Here is a 20,240-nt window from a genome sequence, read left to right on the forward strand (position 1 = left end):
CATACTCTAACTAGGAAGGGAAACTCTAGTGGAGACATCAATCAAAAGGAATTTTGTCTATCAAGGAAGCCTACCACATAGAGGTGGACCATCAGGAATTGCAACTAGAAGAGATATAGATAAAGATATGGAGACAAAAATTTTGGCCTAACATATTTGTTTTCTCATGGCTCCTATTTAAAAATGAACCTCTAACCTGGGAAAACATTCAAAAACAAAACTACCAAGGTCCATTTACATGTGTTCTTTGTCAACTACAATCAGAGAACTTGGAACATTTATTCAACAAATGTACTTTCTTTGTGGGTTTAGGGACTTGTATAACAAAATGCTTCAGGAAATCGAATAGGGATCCACTCAATATATTCAACACGTTGTCCCATTGGAGCTCTAGGGCCTTCTCAAATCTAGTTATGAACCATATATGGACTGTAGCGCCAATATTTCTTCTCTTGGGGACATGAAAAGAACGAAATCGAAAAATATTTAAAGGAGCTTATATTCCCTCAGCCTCTATCTGGACCTCCCTTACTACTGAAATCACATAATTTATCTTTTCCCTTAACCAAACCTCTCAATATTGGCACACAAGTAATGAAGCAAGCCTTTTGATGTATTGGTTCCCCTCTAAACCCGCTGGTCTGAGCTCCTCCCCTCCTCCCTTTGTTCCCTTCTCTAACCCTAAAATTTGGACCCCTCCTTGACCCACTTTCCTAAAATAGAATTTTTGTGGGGCCTCAAAAGGGAACCCAAGTCTAGATGGACATGGTGGAATCATCAAAGATTATAGAGGCATGCCTCTCTTCATTTAATCGGGAGCGATGGGAATTAGCAAAAATAATGAGCGAAACTTTTGGGACTTAGTATAGTCCTAGACAGTGCATGCACCCAAGGATATACTAAGCTTATGGTGGAGGGTGACTCATAGATCATTATTAATACGCTATGGAAGCTCCAAAATGTCATTAATATCCATAATATTTCCTCAATTTAATGCCTAGAATCACTCTTAGCTTAAGTAGCTTTGTTTACAACAAACATTCCAACACTCATTCCTCTTCATGTTCATAGATCAAAAAACAAAATTGCAAACCTACTGGAGAATCATGGGTGCCAAGAGTCATCTAACTCTCTATCATCTACTTGGATTCTAATGCCATAATCTACCATAAAATATGCATGTTAGTTGTTGGTTTAGCCTCGGATGGGGTGACTTTATGGACAAATTGGGAGGGGGGGGCAAGTTGTTTTCATCCCATGATTTAGATTTATGAAGAAATGATATTAAATCCAGATATAAACAGAAACATAGAGATACAACTAAATAGAACTTCAATTCATTAATAATATATTGAAAATTGTTTAAATGTAGAATGGAAATAAAGTAGCTCAGGCAATGGTAGCTTATCTATGAGAAGAGATGTGGAGGCTACATTCCTTCTTAATTGTGTTACAATGAGCATCGAAGGCCTATTTATTATTGACAAACAATGAAAAATTGTAAACATCCAAAAACCTAACCCTCTAACCCTAGCAGATGAAACACCAAAAGTTTGAGGACCCCGTTGAGGTAAATTGGTACATCAACTTCATGGGGTTGTAACTTTGGCATATGATCTTCATTTGACACGTACGATACCTTGTTAGAAAGATATATCTGAGTACTACAACTTTTATAAGCAAAACTTGAGCACATGCTATCAATTTTCCCGTTTAAAATAAATAAATAAATCATTTAGGGCCTCAAAATGTCTTTGGATGTTCAAGACCCGAAAAACTGCCAAAAATAATAAATTGTGCTACAATTAAGGAGACTAAAGAAAACAATGGTGGGAGTCCATGTGGAATAGGCTAGTATCCACCAATATCCACCTTGATCAATCCTCCTACTTTTGGAAGCAATGGTCCCCATTGCGTTGAGTGCCTCCATGAGATGGGCAAACTTGTGTTGAACTTGGTCTCTAGTGAACCACATGCCTTGCTGCAAGAGTTGGCCAACTTTGACAACCTGATACAGTTGGACATTCTGCTAGCAAGTGTTCTTGATTTGCATGTCCACGATTCAATCAGTTGTGGCATGTTCCATGCATTCTGGATTTAGCTTTCTTGGTGTGAGTTGTTCTGCGATGTTTGATGTGTCTAGTAATGGTGGAAAGTACGACTGAAGGCAATCCCCATTGAACACTAGGTGCAAGACAAGGAATGGGGGAATGTTGAGATCAAAATAATTATCTCCCACAGCCTTGGTGATGGTGTAAGGCCCATATCAGAGTTGTCTGATTTTCCGATGGGCTTCAATAAGGCGTTCTTTTTGCAAATGTAATTAAAAATTTTTACCCACCTGATACATGTGTGACACCCAATGTTGATCATTTCGCTGCTTATACTTGCCATTGGACTTATCCAACATGGCATACACCTACTAGTGGATGTGTTCGATGCATTCAATAAAATAGGTTGTTGTATCAGCCTCAGACTGTACATGTGTGTATGTAGTCACATGAGGAATGACAACATTAATTAGACACAATGGTTGGAAACCCAAACCCACTTGAAACAGACTACGATGATTCCAACTATGGAGAGTTTTTTATAGCTTTACTACACATAAGGAAGGCTCTCATCCCAAGTTCGTGGATGCTTGGAGTTATACATCTGTAGGATGTGCACTATCATCATGTTGACGACCTCTGTATGACCATCAACCTAGGGATGGAATGCAGTTGACTTGGTGAGCTTATAGTCCAATAAAGTCCAGAGGGTCAATCAGAATGTGCTTAGGAACCTGCTATCTTGATCTAATATAATGGTCTGTAGGATTCCAAAATGTACTTGTTGTAGCTTTTTCTAGCACTAGGAGAGCAAGTACTTCAGGAGATAGAAAAGATTCCTAGAGACAGCCTTTGGGTTGATTGTATACCAATTCCTAGGACATCTTAAGAGAGTGCTTGACATATTTCAGAGTAGAGGCTTGTAGTACTTCAGTTATGTCACATAAATACAAATGAATTTGATCCAAGACCATTTATAAAGATACCAAATGGAATGCAGTTGATATACAGGAGTACTTAGGAAATAATATTTGATTTAAGGTGGCCAAATAAGGTCCAGAGATTGCAATGATTTAGTGGTTAAAACATATGTAAATGGAGGGAGATAACAGAGGAGGAATCTATCATATAGGTCTTAAGAAATAAGAATCATATATATCAAGACTCAGAGAGAAATGGGAAAGAGGGGATGCTATGAACTGTTGATATGCATGGTGCGCTTTTTAAAGACTTGATTTCCACCTTGAAATAGACATTATCCACCAATGTTTCTAATTTAAATGAATTTGTATCTAAAGGGAAACATAGCTAGCTGCTACTATGACATGCAATCTATGAAGAATTAAAACCATATATGAAAAACAGAGAGAGAATAACATATTGCAATCCAAATCAGTGGGAATCACCATAAAATTTGTATTAATCTCTTCAAGAAAGCCAAAATACAACAAGATTCAAGAAGTCCTTAATGAAAACAGGAAAGGTCTCGTAGAAGAGTCGTCTTTCCCAAAATTCTGAACCTTGTCTAAGTATTTCTTCCTCCCTTTTATAATGAGAGGGATAACTAGGAAATTAGTTACAAAATATGTCAGGCTTGAGCATCCAGCTGTCTACATGACTAGTTTTCTCGTCATGCAGGCCCTCTCGCCTTCAATTATTACAATAGAAAGATGTTGTTTATTAAAATAAAACAGACTAACCAAATAACTGAATAACAAAACATGTGAAACTGAAATTATGGTTTTTGAAAATATCTCCTTTCCACTTCATCGTATGGCCTTTGGTCTAGCCACATTTTTATGCATCATGCCTCACACGCTTCACATCAATTCCCTGTCGCTTTCGGTCTTAACAGTTTTAATTTTCCACTCGTAGGGACCGAGAGCAATCATCGTGATGGTTTTTGTGTTGCTCGTGGATCATAGCAACCGACTCATTCATCCCTTAAGGTTCCCTATATAACACTATCGTAGCACTATATGCATTTTAAAACATCCTTGATGCAATATAGGGAATTTTCCGGCACTGGTACTTTACACTGAAAATACTTGTAAAACCCTGAATTCTGATCCCCTTTAGCCCCCTTGTGCTTTGATTCCTTCCTCTTTTTCTTCATATGACCAGGAGCTATAACCGGGTGTTTAGTTCTGGGGAGCTAAAGCCTTCGAATGTGTGTCCGGGAGACCCTTTCCTTTGTTACATTAAATACCACTTATTAGCAAAATCATCGATCTTGACACTGGACCACCTCTGCGACACTGCAAATGTCGATCATCGATTGGGCCCGCTTGGAATATCGCAATCAGCACTTTCTGACCCGTGCCATTGTTATGACCTCCAAAAACTTTCAATTGTCAATTGTCGATCACCTCTTCTACTTAGCCCTTAATTCCTTGCTCTTCTTGTGACCATGGGCCAACCGAGCCCCTTTATCGATGGATCGCAATCAAACATTTCACTAGGAGTGACAATGCTCATCCTCCGATTGTCGATCATCAATATGATGTCATCCTCTGCCATGTGTCACCTTATGAGTGGTGACACATGTTGCCCTGTTTTGGCCCCTTGTGACCTCAAAACATCGAATTTTCCTACCATGTGTCCAAAATACCACGGTGTCATGCTAACATTAGCTACCCAGTGTCCCTTATCAGAACCAACCATATGCTTCCAAGTGTCATGTATCAGAACCAATCATGTGTAGCCATGTTTCATTTATCGGATCCAATGATGTTCAACCATGTGGCCCCCTCGAGGAGAGAGAAAAGGTCAACCCTCTTCTTGTTTTGCAATTGATTTCCTTTGCTAAATGTTTCAAGGCATTCCCAACACTTTAATGCTAGAGGCTCAAATCCCAGTGAATTTAATCGCAATCGGAACTCTATGAAATATCAAAAATTTAAAAGGGTGTCACCTGTTCGATCACTGATTGCGATGCGCCGATCTCTTGATGCTCTGATGCCTTGGACCTCCGATGTGTGAGATCTCCAATGTGCGAAATCACTACTCACATATCAGTGAAATGCTTTTGTTGTTGCGTTGCACCATGGACCTCTGATCGCCAATATGTGGGATCGTCAATATGTCGAGACCCGAGATTTTACCCTTATGCATTTTCTCTTTGTCTTCTAGTTTTTCAAGGGTAACTTGAATCTGCTCTAACTTTTGATTCCAGAGTCCATTTGAGGAGTTCCATATACCGTTGGAAAGCTAATTCCAAGAACTATCCATTGGAGGGGATTTGATTTAGCTTTGAGTGCCTTTGTGGCATGGAAGATGGATACAAACCTATTTGGTTTTGTGCATCCTTTAGACAAAAAACAAAAACAAAAAACAAAAAAAACGAAAGATGTAAAGGGTGACAACATTGGCTCCACCTGGGGACAGTGCCTTGCTTGAAAGGTGTTGAGAACCTGCAGACTAGCACCTCCCATATATTGGGCATGGATTCATTTTATTCATGCATATAAAAATAAAAACAGAAATATAAATAACTAAAAGCATTATTGATATTTTACAATAGCTCACCGGTATGTACAATGGGTGAGAATTGAACCTCTTAATGTTGGAAATAAAGCTTGAGGAATTGCCCATTTACAGGTATCTCAAGCATGTCACCCTCCAAGTTCTCCAGCATAAAAGTATTGTTTTCTTTAGCCTCATTAATCTTGAAGGGTCCAAACCATAAGGGATCAAATTTACCATGTTTCCCTTTGTCTTCTCTCCTCACATCCCACCTTAGGACTAGATCTCCTGGTTGAAGAGGCATGTCCCTAGCTTTCTTATCAAACAGGGACTTCATTTTTTGCTGGTAGTTGTCCAACCAGTGATTTACCTATTCTTGGGTCTCCTGGAGCTCCACTAATTGATGTATCCTTCTAGTTAGGGAGTTGGGTTCTTCTTCTACATCTTGTAGCATCTTAGCCACTGGCATAGCAAGCTGAATAGGGAATACCACAACTTTTCCATAAACCAACTCGAAAGGGGATTTACCTATGGATATTTTTGGAGTGACCTTGTTTGCCCATAGTGCGAATTTAAGTTGAGAATCCCAGTGCCTCTGACTTTTTGCAATTCTCTTGTTCAGGGTTCTCACCACCGTTTTTTTTTAAGACTCAGCAAGCCCACTACCTTGAGGATAGTAAGTAGTGGAGTGACCAACTGTGATGTTGAATTTCTAACAAAAAGTGTAGAATTTTGCAGACTTAAATGCTTGGGCATTATCAGTCACAATCTTTGCAGGACATCCAAACCAGGCCAAGATATTCTCCTCCAAAAATTTTATTACCACTGTGTCAGTTGCATTCCTAGCTGGGATTGCTTCTACCCACTTGGTGAAATAGTCTGTGGCTGTGAGGATCCACTTGTGTTGGCCACTGGAAGGAGGATGTATCTCTCTGATGAAGTCTAGTCCCCATTGTCTGAAGGTTTTATTCTACAATAACAAGGATCAAGGGGAGTGGAGCCAATTTTTGTTTTCAGCAAACACTTAACATTGTTGACAAGACCTAACATAAGAATGAACATCTCCAAATAGCGTGGGCCAATAGAACCTTGCTTTTAGTATATTATGCGCAATGGTCTTCCAGTTGTAGTGCCCCCCGCAAACGCCACTATGGAACTCCTCCATCACTCTTTGAGTTTTAGTCTCCACCAAACACAGCAACAGAATCCCCACCAGGTCTTTCTAGTACAGTTTCCCATTAGATATAACGAACTTTTAGGCTTGGGCCCTCAACGCTCTATACATGGATTTTTCCACCTTTGTTGGGCATCTCAAAAATAGAAAATAGTGAGTGACATTTTGATACCAGGTCGAATTTTCATATTTCATATGAATTTTTTGGACTGCACTTTTGATCATGAGTTGTGTCCCCTCTTCACCTTATTCTATTAACAAATTGATCCTCAATGCCTGACAATTTGACTCTGATAGGATTTTCGCCAATCCTTTTCCTTTAATTAGCTTGGCGTGTCTTACCTCAATGTTGTCCACCTGGATTTTTGCAATCCACTTACCCCTTTTACGATCATTTTCTCCTTGTACCAATATGTCCTTCACCATTGTTTTTGGGACACAAGCTATGATGCTCGAGTGTAACACATAAAATTTGAAAGCCTTCATAACTTTGACTAGAGAATATGCCTATTTTTCCAATATATTATACTTCAGTTCAGCATCCCACAACACCTGGCTGAAGAAAGCTATGGGTTGCTCATGGCCTTCCTTATTTTTTTGAAGTAACACTACAGCTACAGTATGGGGGGAGGCAAAAGAAAAGATATAAAATGGCCTTGAATAGTCTGAGCTGGCTAGCACCAAAGCCTCTACAAAAGCTTCAGCGTAGTTAGGTACAAACCTTCTCAAGAAATTAATCCTCCCCAAGAAGACTTGGACCTCCTTCTTATTCCTTAGCAAGGAAATCTGACTAATAGCCTCCACCCACTTAGGATCTATCTTTACCCCTTCCTGCACCACGATGTGCCCCAATAACTTGCCTTCGCTCAAAGCGAACTGGGATTTCTTGGGATTCAGGGACAGTCCATACTTTCTGCACTTTTCAAAGGTAAGTTTTAGATGTTCGATGTGCTCCTCATCTGTTTTGGAGAAAACAGTGATGTCATCTAGATAAACCACCACAAACTTGTCTTTCTCCCCCACAAATGTTATATCCATTGCCATTTGGAATTTTGCTCATGCATTTATTAAGCCGAAGGGCATCCTTGCATACATGAAAGTCCCCCATGGAGTGGTGAATGCAGTTTTCTTTTGATCCTCAGGTTGCACTGCCACTTGGTTATACCTTGAAAAGCCATCCATCATTGACATTCTAGTAGAGCCAAGTACCTTCTATAAAATGTGGTCCATTTTAGGCAATGGGTATTTGTCCTTCAAATAATCTTTGTTCAGGTTCCTGAAATCTACACACAGTCTGATTTCTCCATTCTTCTTTCTAAGAGGAACTAGATTGGCAATGCATTTTGAGTATCTCAATGGTATAATGAACTTAGATTGAAGTAACTTCTTCACTTCCTTCTCAATGGATGGAAGTTGAAGTGGTTTAATCTGTCTGAGCTTTTGCTTACATGGTTTCATATCATTCTCCAAGGGGATCTTATGTCACATAATATTTACATCAAAAGTTTTTAAATCATCATAAGACCAAGCAAAAACATCCTTATAGACTTTCAAGAGATTTAAGTACCTTTGTTTGCAGTGCTGAGGGATCTTGGTTGATAGTTGGATTAACCGGGGTTCATACTCTGCACCTATGTTGCAATCTTACACCATCTCCTCAACATCATGTTTAGCAAGTTTAATAGCCACATTATTTTATTTGAAAATCCTCTCCAAAGGAACTAGTCCCTGTGGGATAGCATTTCCCTTCAGTTGTAGAAATTTGTGCCCGACAATACATTCCTCCCATGCAGTTGTCTATTCTTCAGTCACTTCTTCCTCCTCTTGATCAATCATAGAGTTTGAGAATTCCTCGATAACCTCCATGAATCGCTTGATTTTCTCATCGTCCTCAAACACTTGTCAGTGTTTCACATTGTTAGGCACTGAGGGTCTATGTCTGACTTCAATTTCATATATGAGTAGAGAATTTTGGGGTGGCTTGAAGTTGTTGGCAGCTATAGCCAAAGAATCAGCCATTTTGTTTCTTTCTCTTGGCAAGAATTGGACATTAAATTCCAAGAAGAAGTTGTCGATCAAGTCCCAAACTTCATTTATGTAGGCCCTCAGCCGAGGGTGCTTGGTTTGGCATTGATCTTTGATTTTCTTGACTACCAATTCTCCAAATATGTCAAGAATTCGATGTTTAGATTCTTTGTCGCTTGTTTAGATTCTTTGTCGCTTGCAGGCCCAACAATAGTGCTTCATATTCTACCACATTGTTGGTGGCCTCAAACTCCAATTTGAAAGAAAGATGGATTAAGTTACCTTCTGGGGATTTCAATAATACTCCTGCCCCATTTCCTTCTTTTGAATTTGCCACATTCAAAATACAAATTCCATACATTGTTACTTTCTTTGAGTTGTCAGCCCAATTTAATTGTAGGTTGTATCTGTGTTTATGCTAGGATGGATTCATCTTCTTCCAGCACAAAGTAGGAGATGTCTTTCTCTGTCTCATACACAAGTGCATTGTCAGAGAAATTGACTCTGGTGACTGTTTTGACGAATCTGGATTCTCTATAGAGCCTCCTTTCCTCCCCACCAAAGATAGGGATGGTGGCATAAGTCAGATCCATCTTGATAGACCCTCCAATATTAGATCCCCAGGACCTAGACAACAACATACCAAACCTAGTTGGGATGTCAACAACTACGATATCCATTACCACACTCTTTGCTAGAACCTGGGCCAAATTTACCACCAGGTCTTTGATCATCCCCAAGCATTTGACTCTCTTAGAGTCAAAAGAATAGAGATCCTTATAGGGTCTGGTTATCTCTAGACCCAGCTGCTCCATTACAGATAATGGCATCAAATTATGAGAAGCCTCAGAGTCTAACATGAAATTGTGAAGCAAGAGGTCATGTACTACTAGAGTGACATAAAAAGGTGGGGTGGAAGGGTCTTTCTCCTCAACATGTGGTCCAAAGACTACCAAAGGCCTTTCTTCCTGCAGGATTAGACTGTCAAGGGGTTGGACTGAAGTGGAAGGAAATAGAAACTAAGAGACTTGGGCATTGTAATTAGGTTGTTTCAAGAGCCCAAACAATGGTATTGGGATCTTGACCTTTTCAATTTCTTTCTGCAGGTTAAAGAGTGCATGACCTTTTTCTCCCGTGCTATTTTCTACAGGCTCCTTTTCTCTTTTAGGAATAGGTTTAGTGGGAGGAGGTGACTTACCTTCTTTAATGACTTCAGGCTGATAGTTGTTTGGGTCAGAGGACCCTTTCTCTCTTGAAATAGTTGGGTCTGTATGTATCTTTCCCTTGTCAGCAGAATTAGGGGGCTCCTAGGAAGAATTAATTTCATTCTGATATGGTGTTCTTGATCTCTTTCTAAATGATCGTAGATCATACTTCTTGTACAGTTGAGCCTGCATGAATTCAATGAACTATTTGCAGTAGTTTTTGATATCCTCATCGTCCAGTGTGGCATGAAGCTCTTGCTCCTCTTCATATGTCCCGATTTCTTGTTCCTCATTAGAGATAGAGAAGTACAAGTTTCCCTGAAATTTGCTTACATCCTGTGATGGTTCTTTTGGATCATATTCTATGTACAATGGAGGATGAATATGATCTTGTTTCTATTTCCTCTCCCTTTGCATTAATTGTAGGGGATGCCTTCTGTATTCAGGATTGTATCCCCGATTGGCAGCTAGGAATTTCTGTATATGAAGGATTTTATTCTCCAGATCTATCCTTGTTAGTTTGTTGGATAAGTTCTATATCAACTTATTCATTTCCTCTATCCTATGTTCTTGGAATTCTCTTCCACTTGAGGAAGGTGTCTCCTCCTTCCGCTTTTTCTTCTCTCCCAAATTGGATCTGCCTCTAAACTTTCCAGTCGAGGTATAATTCACTTCTATCTCGAGAGTATCAATTTGATTTTGCTCTAAGTAAGGATACTTGCTCTCTCTTAGTGTGAAACCGAATTCTGAATCAAAAGCCCTAGCAAAGACTACTTTGGCAGTGACCTGTGGGTGTTTGAAACACCCTCCTCCCACATCTACCCAAGCAACTGCCCAGTTGGGGTAAACATGCGACGAGAGGCCACTATGATATGATTCGACCTCTCAAGTCATGTTAAGTAAATGGAATTGATGAAAACACACCATACAGACATTAATTATCAACTACAGGACCCTCAAGGACCAATCCAATACTTATCACAAATTGCCTTGGGGTCCCACTAAGATTTTGGACAATTTGAGGCTCAGTCGCTCCCTTGCTATAGGCATGAGTGTGACCAGCAACTCAAATTTGCTATCATAGGCTTGCTTGCCAGCGACTAGAGACCAAAACAGTCAGTGATATGTCAGTGATGCCAGGATTTGAGCCACTTTTTCAGACCCAAAGCCTAGGTCACTCCCCAGAATTGAACCATCTCTTCAGATAAGTAAATTAACATGGAAATGACAGTACTAAAGAAAATATTTGTTCAAGACCTTGATTAGACCCCTACTAGCCATGTTAGGCATTTCGTCCAACATATTGCAAATGTGTAATCTATAGGTGTAATTAACAGTTCTAAGCATAGGGGTCTCATACTTAGCTGAGAATCTCTAAGAACCATTAATGCCTCAACAGATCAACTACCATTCCATCCATTAGGTCACTGATACATTGATCATTCAATTACAATTAAAAAAATGAGGAAATCCATACATGTTTGTTGTCATAAAACACATACATAACCATCATAATAGGGACATAAATACTCATGAAAGTACAGCCATATAGACCATGTACAATCCATCAAAATGATCATAGAAATACAAGGAGAAATAACCTTTCATTGATGATGCAAAATCCAAACTCGGGATGTGACATCCACGTTCCACCTAACCATAGAATGGCTGAGTGAAATCTCTCTTTAGCCATTCACCCTCGTGCCATATTCCAAGCATGAATGTGGGATCTCATAGAACACATCAATCAAAAACCATCCAGATCTTCTAGGGGTCATCCACCTCAACCCATCAAATAGTGATTCCACTTCGCGTCGAACATCACAAAACCATTATCAAATTGGTCTCTATCCTAGCCATCCAGGGCTCCAGAGCATTTGTCCAACCCAGCTACGGGAATAGTAACTACACCCACAAATTTTACCAGGCTCTAAAGCATTTGTCCAACCCAGGCTACAGGACTAGTAACTCAACCCAAGTTGTTCCAGAGCTCCAGAGCGTTTGTCCAACCAAGGCTATGGGATTGATAACTCAACCCAAGCTAAGGAAACATGAGAACTAACCAAAAACACAAAAAGGAAATAAACCCACAATCACCATGGCTATCCAGGAAATGGCAAGGCTAGGCAATCCACTGTCATTCCTGACCATCCTCCATGCCAATGACAGATCACAACCAACAAACCACATTCATATGCCACGTATGTCAAAGCTAGTGAAGGAAACATACATGCAACTCAGTATTTGCAAACAAATATGATGTAGTTGTTGATCCTGATGCCTTCTTGCACTTTCCTGCTCTTCCTTTGCCTTCTTGCTCCAAGAGTCCAAGTATGTCACACCCTCCAAGAGTGCTCCAATAAAACTCTAAGTCTCCAAGAGTATGAGTGAGAGAGAATAATGAGAGAGCTCCAAAACTGAACTGACAAAAGGTTACCAACTGATCCTCATAAGCCTTTTTATGGATGAGGCCTCTATTTTCTTCATTTTCCATTATTTTCCTTCATTCTCCTAATTTCCATTATTTTCATAAATAAATGTGCCAAAAATGTCATTTTGCCTTTCCAAAGCCTTATCCATTGCCTTTGCCAATTTCCTTAGCCATAAACAACCAAATGAACACCCCCTAGGATGTTTTGCCCAACATTCATCTTGGAATAAGTGTCCCATCAACCGTGGTTATTGTTTTTTAACTTTTATTGCATGGAATTTTCAACAGGGTTGTTACAGAATCCTCCCCCTTGGGGGACACCGTCCTCGGCATTCAATCACACATGTACCTTAGCAACCGACTGAAAGAAGACATACTACTTATGGAGCTTTATAACACAGCTTGATGCAATATTTACAATGACATATCTACTCAAGAGAAAAACATCATGACAACATACCGCATAGTGGAGCTTTATAATACAGCTTGTTACGGTATTTACAATGATCATCTTGCTAAGTGCCAACTCACATGACGTCATAACATCATGATAACATAATAACATGACACCCATACCACATAGTGGAGCTTTATAACATAGCTCGTTACAGTATTTACATCCATACATAGGTGTACATATAACAACATCATCAATATATATATACATACACCAAACATATGCCATATCATATACCCAAGCATATATCAAAACATATACTAAACACCATGTCTAAGCATATATCAAAACATCATATAGCATATATCGAATCATCATAAAGAAAATACCAAACTATCATAAAGCATATATCAAACCACCATAAATAAAATACCAAACCATCATAAATCATATACCAAACCACCATAAAGCAAATACCAAACCACCATAAAGCATATACAAAACCACTATAAAGCATATACCACACCTCCATATCAGTTGCTTTGTCTCAACCGACAAACAAGGAAGGATGTATGGCCCGCATCTGATCTGCCATCTCCCATGTAGCTTCATCGGGCCCAAAGTGCTTCCATTGCACTTTAACTTTCCCAATTACTTGGTTCTAGAGCATGAGCACCTTTTTCTTCAATATAAATTGAGGCTCCATCTGGAATTCTCCATCTAATTCCACCTGCAACACAGACCAGTCAATCACATTATCAACATCTTTAACATACTTCTTAAGCAATGAGACATGTAAAACATCATGTACGTTCACTATTGGAGGTAGTACAAGTCGATAGGCTACTGGCCCAATCCTCTCAATGATACTGAAGGGTCCACAAAACCGTGGTGCCATTTGGCACACGATCCAATCCGCAAGGATCTATTCTTTGGTTTGATGCAAAAGTACACCTATTCCCCAACCTGGAACTCCTTGAACAACATGTTCATGTCTGCATAACTCTTCTGCCTATCCTGTCTTGCCTTGAGATTATTCCCGATCACCTGCATCTCATGTTCCATGTTTTCCAACATGGCTGGTCCAATTAATACTATGTTAACTGGATCACTCCAACTAATAGGAGTGTTACAACTCCGCCCATACAATGCCTCAAAAGGACTCATCCTCAATGATTCCTGATAACCGTTGTTGTATGTGAACTCTACCAAGGGGAGATACTCTTCCCACTTCCATTGTTGATGCATCACATACATCCTCAACATGTCCTCTAATATCCTGTTGACCCTCTCTATCTGTCCATCTGTCTGTGGATGATAAGCTATGCTGAAGGCCAACTATGTGCCCAAACTTGCAAATAACTCCTTCCAAAGCTTGGAAGTGAGCTTCGCATCCCTATCTGACACAATCTTCTTCAGAACACCACATAGCCTAACCACATCTCTGATGAACACCTGTGCCACATCACTAGCTGAGAATGTAGAGTTCATTGAAATGAAGTGTGCAACCTTTATTAACCTGTCCACAATGACCATGATGGAATCATGTTGCCTTACTGTCTTCGGAAACCCTGTGATGAAGTCCATGGAAATGACCTCCCATTTCCATTCTGGAATTGCAATAGGTTCTAGCAGTCCACCTGGATATTTACATTTTTCTTTCACTCGTTGAAAATCAATGCATCTAGCCACAAACTGTTCTACATCTCTCTTCAAATTCGACCAATAATAATATCTCTTCACCGTTGTCAGTGTCTTTTAATAACCAGGGTGACCTGAATATGGTTTCGCATGAAACTCCCTGAAGACACCTTCTTGAGCTCACTTCTATCTGGTACATATATCCTGTCTTGTAACCTGACCAATCCATATGTTGTAAGATGATAGTCCATGTCCTATGCACCTGCACCTATACCTGTCCATGTACCCGCACTTGTTGACCAGGTGCTGAAAAATTTTCTCAAAATTCAAAGTTGTCAGATCAGTTTGGAACATGAACGACCACGTAGTGCTCGTCATCTTGAATCTGACACAACTCATTTCACACGAAACGAACTCCATATGCTCCCAGAAACATGTTATGTTCATTTTCCTAAACAAGCAATTTTTTGCAAAAAAAGATATGACAATCCAGTCAGTAGTCGGTACTACTGACATGGCACTCATTGGGCATGTCTACGTTGCAGGGTGACTCTGCATTGACTGTTTTCCTTCGACGAATTATATGGTGCAAAGTGGCACGATTACATTGGTGTTTATTTGGGTGATTTTCATTGGTTGGTTGGCGGGCAACTACAGGCTGCCACGTGGCCCAACCAGAGGCTACCACATGGTAGCATGGGGGCCACCAAAAATATTGTTGAGGATCAAATGGACTGGGCGGGGGTCGAACACCAGACCTCCATCCAACAAACCTTTCCAATTACCAAAGCACCTTATATTATGGCATGTGGCATATATTTAAACATTAATGTAAAGTAGTCTCGAGAAAAGGGCCAACCCCTAGGTGCGTTCAACCCAACAGAACTGCAAGCGGAGTGGAGTGGGGGCCTGACCAGCGGGGGTGGGCTATTGGCCTTAGCCCCAGGCACGTGGCCTTCCCATGTGGCCTGATTTTCGGAAATAAAGCCTTAGAGGGATTTTAAGCACCCCAACAACTCCGCCCGAATATTGGGAAATTTGGCTCTCGGTTAGAGAAATTGGAGGTGAAATTGTAGGATGGTTCCGAATTTTGGAGAATTTATAGAGAGAATAATGCAAGAGCTAGGGGAAGCCATAACTTCTTCCGTTTTTTACCAATTTAGGAGAAGAAGGAGGCTAAATAGTCATTTTTGGGCATTCTAGATCCATTGGAGTAGGTTTCAGCGTTGTTTGAGTATTGTAAAATGGTGCATTCACACTTTTCAGCATAATAGAGAGGGACAAGCCATTGGAAGCTAGACCAAGGAGACGTAGCCTAGGCAGGGTGAACTCCTTCATCATGTGTTGTTGTGATATTGTTTTGGTGATGTTCTTGTTTGGTGTATGTTGTTGTTCAGTTATTTGTTTATGTTAATTTGTACATGAAATTTACATAAAAACACTCAAAATATCATTAAAATACTTGCAATTAAGCTCATGAATCCTTAAGCACTTTTGCATATTCAGAAGAGGAATTTAGCATAGCAAAACTAATTTTCCCATTCATATCAAGTTTGGTATCAGAGCTCTTGGTTTTCTTTATGCAAGAAGGATTTAACTGTTTGGAAGTGAATGTGATTCTTAGAAGGCTGAAGCTCAAGAGAGGAGAAGGAAAGTTTGTTGAAGGTCTTGAGGTTGGGACAAAGATAAGGAGAGAAAGATTGCCATAATCTCCACCAGTTCTACCTCAAATTGTAGTTGAAGCTTCAGCAAGCATGTCACATGAAGGATAGCTTGCAAATATGTCAGAGGATGAGAAGGTTTTTAGGAAGGCTTTCTTTGATATGACAGAGATGGTGAAATTTCTCTATGAAGAGAGGAATACAAGACTACAGGGTGAAATCTCCAAGCCTCCAAAAGGAGAAGTTTCTTCGGGAGGAGGAGGTAATGGAAATGGAGGTAAATTTCCACCATCATCTTCATATTCATCTTCACAGGCATCTTCATGCTCTTCCACTAATACAACTCTTACTCATACTCATCATCATACCTCAAAAGGAATTGGTAAAACACCCCTGTTAAAACTTGATATTAAATTTGAACTACCCATGCATAATGGTGAAGTGAATGCAGAGAATCTTGACAATTGGGTTCATCAGTTAGAGGTCTATTGTAGAATTCAAAACCTTCAAGATGATGACACAAAGATTCAGCTAGCTTGTTTGAGACTAGAGGGTGTAGCACTAATACGTTGGGAAGCCAAGACACGAGAAGAGATAAAAAAAAAACATGGTAAGATCTCAATTTCTTGGTATGATTTCATTGTTGCAATTAAAAGACAGGTTTAACCTCTAGCATATATGCAGAAATCCATCATGAATTGGCAGAACTTTAGACAACTTAAAGGTCAAAATGTGAAAGATTACACCCAAGAATTTAGAAGAAGGTCTCTAATGTTAGGTGTAGATTTGCAATCACAAGACACGTTGCTGAAGTATATAGGGGGTTTACACAGTTACCTTAGGCATATGATCCTTATGTTTAATCCAAATAGTCTAGATGAGGTTTGTGTGCAAGCCACTCATCTTGAGGTAAGAGGGAAAAATATTCCAAAAGAGGGTAGAAAAAATCCATTTAAGGGTGGAGAGAAAGGAAAGGGTTTCAAAGGAAATAAAAATGCATCCATTAAAAAGGAAGGAGAGAAAACAATATGTAAGCATTGTTCCAAAGAGGGTCATGATGAAGACCATTGTTGTAAGCTTCATCTAGAGATGAGGCCTAAGAAACTCAACAACAAAGGAAGAGAAAAGACAGTTGCAATCATTAAAAAGGATTTGGGATCTGATTCGAGTGATGAAACTGAAATTACAACCATGGGTATAAAAGGAAAACAATCCATTGTTAATCAAATTGTCACACTATCACTCCAAATGAAGAAACAAGGATTGAATTATTTCATGTGAGGGTTATTACAAAACATACAAAAATCGACACACTATTTGATAGTGGTTCTCAAGCCAACTTGATATCAGAAGACTTAGTCAAGAAACTTAATCTTGAAACCATTCCACATCCCAAGCCAAGTACATTGGGTTGGATATGAAAGGACACAAACTCACAGGTTACAAGAAAATGTATTCTTCGGTTTGCAATCACAACAAACTTCATTGACGAAGTTGAATTAGATGTTGTGCCGCTTGATATTTCAGGGGTTGTTTTGGGTATTCCTTACCTATGTGATAGAAAAGAAATCTTCAATCGCCATGAAAACAAGTACCACTTGTTCAAATATGTTGTGGAGTATATTGTGATAGCTCACTGCAAGAAACTAAATCTTTCATTAGATAATGCAGGGCAAATGAAAAGACTAGTGAATTCAAGCAAGAATTTAGTGCTTCTTATGATCAAACCAAAGAATGATGTTGATTATGAAGCGTTTGAAGGTTGTGATACAAAATTGAAATCTGATTTGATTGAGGTGATTAATCAAAATGATGAGATGTTTCAGGAACCAAAGGGATTACCTCCCAAGAGGGGAATCCAACATGAAATACCATTGCAGCAATATTGTCATCTTTCTAACATTGGCATGTACATGATGTCAATAATGGAAAATACAGAAATACAAAAGCAAACCAAAGAGTTGTTGAACAAATGGATCATACGACCATATCCTTCGCCATACGGGTCACCTATTGTTTTGGTGCCCATGAAGAATGGAAAGCATGTCACTAAGTGGAAATTAAGGAGTGGCTATCATCAAAGTAGAATTTCTGAAGGAGACATATGGAAGACGACGTTCAAAAAAAATCAAGGTTTGTTTGAATGGCTAGTTATGCTTTTTTGTCTTAGCCATGCTCCTACTACTTTCGTGCATATGATGAATGATGTATTGGAGCCATTTCTAGATAACATAGTCTATTTAGATGACATCTTATTTTTCAGAAAATCTCTTGATGAACATGTCATGCATGTGAGAAAAGTACTTGATGTATTGAAGAAAGAACATTTGTTTTTGAAGATGTCAAAGTGTGAATTCGGTAAAACTTATTTGGTGTGCTTGAGGCATATTGTTGGAGGAGGTGAGTTGAAGATAGACCCCTCCAAGGTCGACGTCATGATGAATTGGCCAACACCCAAGACACTCACTCGAGTAAGAATTATTTTGGGAGAAGCCCAATATTGGAGAAAGTTTATTGCTAACTTTTCTTCTATCGCAAATCATTTGCATGCATTGACTAGTTTGAAAAAGGTTTTCCAGTGGGGAGGCAAACAAAAAATGACCTTTGATGAATTGAAGGAAAAGATTAGTTTAGCCCCAGTACTTGCACTTCCAGACTTTGGACAGTCATTTGAGATCCAGACCTGTGCTAGTGACTACGCCATGGGTTCATTCCTCATCCAAAATGGTAAGCCTATCTGTTTTCATTCAGAAAGTTTCAATGGTGCAGTGATTAATTCTCCTACATATGACAAGGAATTGTATGCATTGGTGCAAAGTGTGAAAAAGTGGAAACACTACTTGATGGGTAAGGAAACAATCATTCACACTGATCATCAACCATTGCAATACTTGTAATCTTAATCTAAGTTGCAGCAATCAAGGCACTTCCAATGGATCAGTTTTCTTCAACAATTTCGCTTGGTGATAAGGTATAAGAAAGGTATCTACAATAAAGTTTCTGATATGTTTTCTAGGCCTATTATTAGTGCAACTACTTTACTCAAGCATAATTTTGTTTTGCATGAAACTTATATTGAGCAATATGCATTAGACAATGACTTTCAAGATGTTTATGCAAGCTTGAATCAAGGTAACCAAGTACAAGAATTGGATTATCATTTCCATGATAATTTGTTGTACCATCTTGGTAAGAAGGATGTTGTTGTTGATTGTGACATGGATAAAACCAATAAGTTCATTGAACAATTCCAAATGGTACCTCAAACAGTTCAAGATTAGCTTGAAAAGAGCCAAGGCAAGTACAAAGCAAGGCACGACAAGCATTGTGTAGATCACATGCTCCAAGTTGGTGATGAAGTTTGGCTTGACATTAGCAAAGAGAGGCTCCAATGAGAAGGTAAAAAGTTGAAACCAATTTGATATGGTCCATTCAGACTTCTGGAAAATATTGGTGACAATGCCTTCAGGTTAGATTTTCCTTCATATCTGCAAATTTATGTTGTTGTTAATGTGGAAAATTTAAGGTTTGTATGAGCCTCCTTTGGTTGAAGATCAAGCAAAGAATGCTCAAATTCCTTCCATTGAAGATTTCTCTCCTGAATACCTTGATGAACTACAGTAAGACACCATTCTTGACAGAAGAACAGGGTCTTCAAAACGAGGGAGTGTGGACTACCATCGAGTGGGGCTCAAAGGAGAAAATCCTTTCAAGTCCAAACGGATTGAGATTGGAAAGGTGAGGGAACTGTGCCCTCACCTGCTGAACAACTGAAAGTGATATTTTGGGGTCCAAAAGCTTCCAATGGCTCGAGCGATCAGGTGCTCAAAAATTTTCTCAAAATTCAAAGTTGTCGAATCGGTGTGGAACTTGAACAGCTGCATAGTGCTCATCATTTGGAATCTGGATCAACTCGTTTCATGCGAAACAGACTCCATATGATCCCAAAAGCATGTTTTGTTCATTTTCCTAAACAGGCTAATTTTTGCAAAAAAGAAATTACAGTCTAGTTAGTAGTCCGTACTGCTAACGTGGCGCTGACTGGGCATGCCTATCTGGTAGGGTGACTGTGCATTTATTTTTTTCCTCCAACAAATTAGATGGTGCCGAGTGGCATGATTTCGTTGGTGATGATTTGAGTGATTTTCATTGGTTGGTTGGTGGCCAACAATAGGCTGCCACATGGCCCA

This window comes from Pinus tabuliformis, chromosome 7 (assembly GCF_031772625.1).
Source record: "Pinus tabuliformis cultivar Carrire ecotype Pingquan chromosome 7, CPIR1, whole genome shotgun sequence".
Classification (NCBI taxonomy): domain Eukaryota; kingdom Viridiplantae; phylum Streptophyta; class Pinopsida; order Pinales; family Pinaceae; genus Pinus; species Pinus tabuliformis.